General features: G+C 48.9%; 1 long non-coding RNA gene across 1 annotated transcript; it reads left to right on the forward strand.

Moving 5' to 3' along the window:
* Window positions 1–806: 806 nt before the first annotated feature.
* Window positions 807–5,789, forward strand: LOC102149279 (uncharacterized). Its single transcript, XR_289770.3, has 3 exons — window positions 807–3,983; window positions 4,218–4,376; window positions 5,449–5,789. It is a non-coding gene; the product is annotated as an uncharacterized lncRNA (long non-coding RNA).
* The last annotated feature ends 394 nt before the right edge of the window (window positions 5,790–6,183 follow it).

Here is a 6,183-nt window from a genome sequence, read left to right on the forward strand (position 1 = left end):
GTGTTACAATTAGAAAGAATACCGGGCAGTTTAAAGGCCATCCAGAGACTGAGATCAAAGGGGGCTTGCAGAGACTGAGGTCCTGCCGGCCCTGTGCAGGCAGCTTATCCATTGGGGGCGAGGACTGCGCGCCTCAGTGTGTGAGCGAGGGGAGAGGCTCCTGCAGTGGAAGCACTGGCCTCGGGTTACACAGAGATTAGCAGCAGACCTGGCGTTTGATCAGGAGGCAGTCTGATCTCTAAAGCTCATGAATTTCCCCCTATATGCTTTTTAGAGTTTTGCAGAGTATGGCCCTCGCTGTACTCCGCACAGCCAGGCCGGTAACGCCCGCCGGTGCTTGTTGTTTTCTCCAAGCTCCACGGTTCCCCCAGAGCGTATTCGTAGGCCAGCCAGTCGGTCCCTTCCCCTCATGCTCTCCTGGCCTCTCCGAGCTCTCCTGAGGGGTCGTCGCGGAGGAGAGCACGGTTAGCGTGCTCCCACAGTGAGGAGCAGAGTCCTAGTCTTCCTGTTTCAAAACTGGCGCTCTTGTTCCAGCTTTTCAGTCAGTCCCTACTCTTCGTTATTTTGGTGATGGGGGGTGTGTGTGTGTGTGTGTGTGTGTGTGTGTGTGTGTTTATTGGCTGGTCTGAGAGCAGCTCTGCCCTCAAAGCTCATTGGCTGAACAGAAATAAATGACATGCCCTCAGCCCACTGGCAATCTAGCCCTTCTCCAACTCAGGTTAGTGACCCCACCCACTTCTTTAAGGGGTTCACTTTTCAGAAACCTGTTTTGACAATTTAGGACACAAAGGATACAAAGATGAATGAGACACGGTCTTAGCCTACTAATAGCTCACAACAGCATTCAGTGTTCAATTCAAGGAACGAAAGCTATTCTGGATATTTAAAGAAGAAAGGATTTTAATATGGGGATTGGATGCTTGAAAATCATTTCAAGGGCTGGAGGCATGGGTTGTAGGCACCAGTGGTGACTTCCAGCTGCTACCTCTGCACCATCAGGAAGGTGGAAATCAGGAGGCCTCAAATCGAATATGGAGTTCCAGATTCTAGAATCTGTAACATATCACATACTCTCAATCTAGGGACCAGAGAGCCAGAACTGGGAAGCCGTTATTGCTTCACTGAAAACTGACTCTTGACAATCATAGAACTGTTGACTAGTTACTGGAATATGATGCAGAAAAACTTCGTGTCTCCACAACTGTGCTTGCCAGCAGGAAACATCTAAAACAGCAAGATTTCCTTTGTTTCATTTCTACTTTTCAAATCTCATACGTGTGCGTCCACTGGTGGGACTCAATTTGCATTCGGAACCCTATCTACAGGGAAGTCTGGGAAATAGAAGATGAGAGTGGTTATTGGGAGAAGAACCAACAGTGTCTTCCACAGACTCAGGAACATACATGGGCACTGAAGGGTTAGAGGGAGCATGCTGCACAAAGTAAATAGGTCACAAATAAGGGAGATCACTTCTCCCTGGGGTTCACGGAAAGTGGCAGAGAAGAGACTCCTCCTGCTGGGTCTTGAAGAATATCCTGTAGAAGTTTGCCTCAAAGGGGGCTGAAGGGCATTTGGGGCAGAGTAAGCATTAGGAGTTAAGGCAAGCGTGTGAAAAAGTGTAGTGCACCTAGAATCAGCCTGTGCTTTCTTTGTCCGGAACAGGAGGGAGAAAGAGGAGGGCACTGAGCAATGAGGTCCAAGAAGTGGCAGGGCCCAGATCAAGGCACACCTCATACGCCATGCTCAAGAGCTCAGATTTCTCCTAGAAGTGATAGGGGGACCTTCGGAAGGTTTTACACGGGGGAATGACAAGACGAGATGGGTTTTAGAAAGGTCACTGTGGAGGCTGTGCGGAAGAAGCACTGGAATGGGGAGCAACTGGAAGAAAGAGAGCAGTTGGGAAGATATTGCAATATGGTAGACTAGACGTGGCTGGTACCTAAACTAGGACTATGGATGTTGGGATGGGCAAGAGAGGGCTTGGAGTATACGTGGAAGTTGAATCAATAGGACTTGATTGAGCTGAAGTGGTGGGGAGCAATTATTGCGTGTATGCTATGTGCCAGGCTCTATTCTATACTGCATGTATGAACTCATTCAATCCTTACAAAACCCTATGCAGTAGGTCCTATTATCAATCACATCTGCAGATGTGGAAACTGAAGCACAGCTGGTAAGTGGTGGAGCTAGGATTTGAATGGAAACAAACACTCAACCACTTTGCTATGAAACACCTCTGCTCTTAGTGATAAAATTTGCTTTCCTGTCCTTTATGAATTTGCATTTCACTGTGAATTCTGGTTTGGACCCTGACTCAGGAGTTCTTTTAACCTAGACATTCATGGATGAATTTCTGCAGGTCTAAGGAACCCTGAAATTGTAATCAAGTTTGTATGTTTTTCAGCATTTGTGTATTATTTTTCTGGAAGGAATGGCCAGACTTATCAAATGAGTTACCAGGGGTTCTCAAATGGGTTTCTGACCTAAGAATACATTTAAGAACTCTGCCTTAGAGGAATGGTTCTCAAGGTGTGATCCCTGAACCAGTAGCATAAGCATCTCCTGGGAACTTGCTAAGAAGGCATATTCCTGGCCCCTTCCAAGACCTACTGAGCCAGAAACTCTGAGGGTGGGCCCGGAAATCTGTGTTAATAAGCCTTCCAGGTGCTTCTGATGTGTGCCCACGTTTGGGAAGCACTGCCTCAGAGCAAACACAAGCGTGAGTGATGTGGCAGCAGGGGCTATTCGCTGACCTGGGTGGGGCATTCACAGTGGATGTGGTGTCAAGGAGGGTAGGGAAAATCTCAGAAGCCCAAGGTCTTCTGTGAGTGCTCTCAGGAAGGACAGATGCTTTGAACTGAGCAGTATTTTGGACAGGGCATTCACTAAGGGCTTCTGCAGTCCTCAGGACAGGCATTTCTGGAAGGTGCTGGGGTCTCGACTTGCAGCTGAGAAGATGCAACCTGTAGACTCATGCACCAATCCCACAATGCCTCGAGGCCAGTCTCCCCCTCTGTCGTAGTTTCTCCTGGGGCTGCATTTTAGATATCTTGTTTCATCCAAGTACACAGACCTCTAATGACTTTTCCACAGAGGATAACCTGCCTGGGCTCCCAGGGCAGTTAGCATCCACTGACACCCTGGCTGCTCCCCACGAGCTGCCAGGGCCTCTGGTCCACACCTCACCCAGTTGACACTGCAGCCGTGCAGCCTGTGCAGGATTCATGCCCACAATGCCAGTCTCTTTCTACATCTTCCTGGGAGCGTGAAAGGGAACGAACGACCTGCGGCGCTGACTGATGGGATTGGTGGGGGTTCCTGTTCCCCACTCCCCTGCTGCCCTCCCTCCAGACACCCAGGCTCAGGTCCGTCTTTCTGCAAAGTCACAAAACTGGAAAGCTCTTGGGGTAGGGAGAGAGCATGTGCCTGCTGGTTGGCTTGGAAAGGTTCTGGGAATTCATTATGATCTAAACAACTATTCCAGTCATTCCTGTGACTCAGCGCCTGCCAGCAGGATCTTCCTGTGTGCACGGGGCCGGGGGTTGCTGACTCAGTGCTGAGGAGGGCACCTTGTCAGCGCTCCTGGGCTCCCAGCTCCTCCTGCCTCCCCTTCGTCCCCAGAGGACACCAAAGGGAAGCAGGCAGTGGGGGGAGCTTCTCAGCGTGTCCAGTTTCACTTCTAAACCAGCATCCAGCCTCCTCGAGTTACCACTCTGACCACGTACATCTGTTAGTCTTCCGGGCACTTTGGCGAGGAAGCCATCAGGAACAGTCACACAGGCATCATGCTTCACGTACCCAATTAACACGTGTTTAGCCAGCACCTACTATGCATCCAGGACTGGGATCCAGAGAGATGTGACTGTATCTACCCACAACTTTCAGAGGTCTGGCGGGGGAAAAGCCCTCGCAGTCCCGCAGGAAGTAATGGAGAGAGTGCTGCAGCAGGGCTGTGGAGAGCCGGGGCTGCTGAGCAGCAAGCGGTAAGCTTTTCTAGGTGCCTGGCATTCCTCTTTAACATGCAGCAAAATTCAAAATTACTTTTGTTTATGGAAGCCAGAGAGACAAGAAAATGCAGGAACTTGCGAGGACCAAGGGCAGGACCTTCTGGAAGAAGGGAGGCTGAGGAGGAGGCAAAGGGCGGGAAGACCTCAGTGGCAGGCTTAGGGTTTTGCCTAAGGGCTTTTTCTTAACTTGAACCTGTGACGCACTACTAGGCAGCAGGCTCAGTGTCCCCGAAACTGCAAATGAACTGCTGGCGCTCTCCTCCTTCACGTGAGAAGGAGAAGGAGAAAAGACAGATCACATGCTGCCGGATGAAAATTAAAGAAGTGAGGACACCAACATGGCATCTACTACGTACCAAACCTTTACATGTAAGGTTTCTCTCTCATTAAATATGAACAACGCATGCATGTGCACGCGCCTGCACGCGTGCACGCGCGCACACACACACACACACACACACAGTAGCTATCCAGGCACAGGGGGTTAGCAAACCCGCCCCAAGGGTAGCTGAGCTGAGATTAGGGCCTGTGTTCCTGCCATTTACAAACTTACTGTACATGAAGGTATATAATATTAAGAGATGCTCATATCCTCATTTTACAGAAGGGGAAACTGAGGCTTGGAGAAGTTAACTAACCTCTCTCCAAGGTCAGACAAGCGGTCGGTGAGGTAACAGGACTTCAGACCCAGATCCCTCTGAATTCACAGCCTGGGGCCTGTCCCCGGCACCACCTGCTGTTTCCATTTTGAGTCCAGATATCATCTGTCTTTAGTGTCTACTGTCTCAACCTCTGTAAAATGGAACCTGATATTGTCATGCAGGACTGTGATCACTATCTCCTGTAATGTTAGAATTAAAACACTTAATCATAACTCCAAGCATACTTTCGTAGTCACTTATTCATTCATTCAATAAATTTATATCGAATATTCATCTCCTTGTGCCAGACTCAAGGCCCTGAGAACACAGCAGTCAAAAAGGCAGGCACTGGGGCCAGCCCCATGGCCTAGTAGTTGAGATCAGTGCACTAAGTTTTGGCAGCCCATGTTGGTTCCGGAGTGTGGACCTACAGCACCTGTTAGCGGCCATGCTGTGGTGATGTGCCACAAACGAAACAGAGGAAGACTGGCAGTGGATGTTAGCTCAGGGTGAATCTTCCTCAAGCAAGAAAAAGAGGAAGACTGGTGACAAATATTAGCTCAGGGTGAATCTTCTTCAGCAAAAAAAAAAAAAAAAAAAAGGTAGGCATGGTCCCTTCTCCCCATGGAGCTTTCAGCATAATGGGGAGAGAAAACCAGGAAATAAGAGATAGAACCAACCAGTTTATTAATATTGCAGTAAATGGTATAATAATGACAGCTAAGACTTCAATTACACTTACTATGTCCCAAGAACTATTCTAACTATTCTAAATATTCCACATAAATTAATTCTGACAGGCCAAAGAGGGAAGTGGAGAAATCAATGAAGGCTCCTGAAGGACGTGTCAGCTCCACCTGAAAACAGGATGAGTTGGTAATGTTGAGGAGGGCGGGGCGGGGAAGCACAGGACAGCCTAGGACTGTGTGTCCATGTGGCCACTCGCCACCCCAGGCTGCGGAGCGAGGAATGCTCATCTGAACTGAGGTGCCCTAGGAGTAAATGCGACCGGCTTTCAGACTCGCACTGAAAAGAACGTAAAACACCTCATCAATGTTTTGTATTGATTGCATGTTGACCTGATGATATTTTGGATATATTGGGTTAAATCAAATGTATTATTAAAATCAATTTTACCTGTTTCTTTTTACTTTTTAAAATGTGGCCACTAGACAATGTTGAATCATGTGTGTAGCTCACGTTGTACTTTGAAAGGACGGTGCTGTCCTAGAAGGGCTGGGAGCCTCAGGGAGCAGGCACATCAGAGCCGCTGTGGGGCACGAGGGGAGGAGAGAAAGAGGATGCCGAAGGCTGGTATGAACCTCCAACCTCTATTCTGCGGATCACACAGAGTGATTTTAACCTCTGTGAACCCCAAATCTGAGATGCTGGGGCGCACTGACTTACTGGAAATTGACTCTTCCTCCAAACCAGCTCTAGCTGTGAGCCAGGGAACGGTTAATGCTCTTCGTGAGTCCCATATTGTAGATGGAAGAGGCCAGAAAAAGCAGGGCAGCGACCTGGCCACATGGCCG

Source organism: Equus caballus, chromosome 2, assembly GCF_041296265.1.
Source record: "Equus caballus isolate H_3958 breed thoroughbred chromosome 2, TB-T2T, whole genome shotgun sequence".
Lineage (NCBI taxonomy): Eukaryota > Metazoa > Chordata > Mammalia > Perissodactyla > Equidae > Equus > Equus caballus.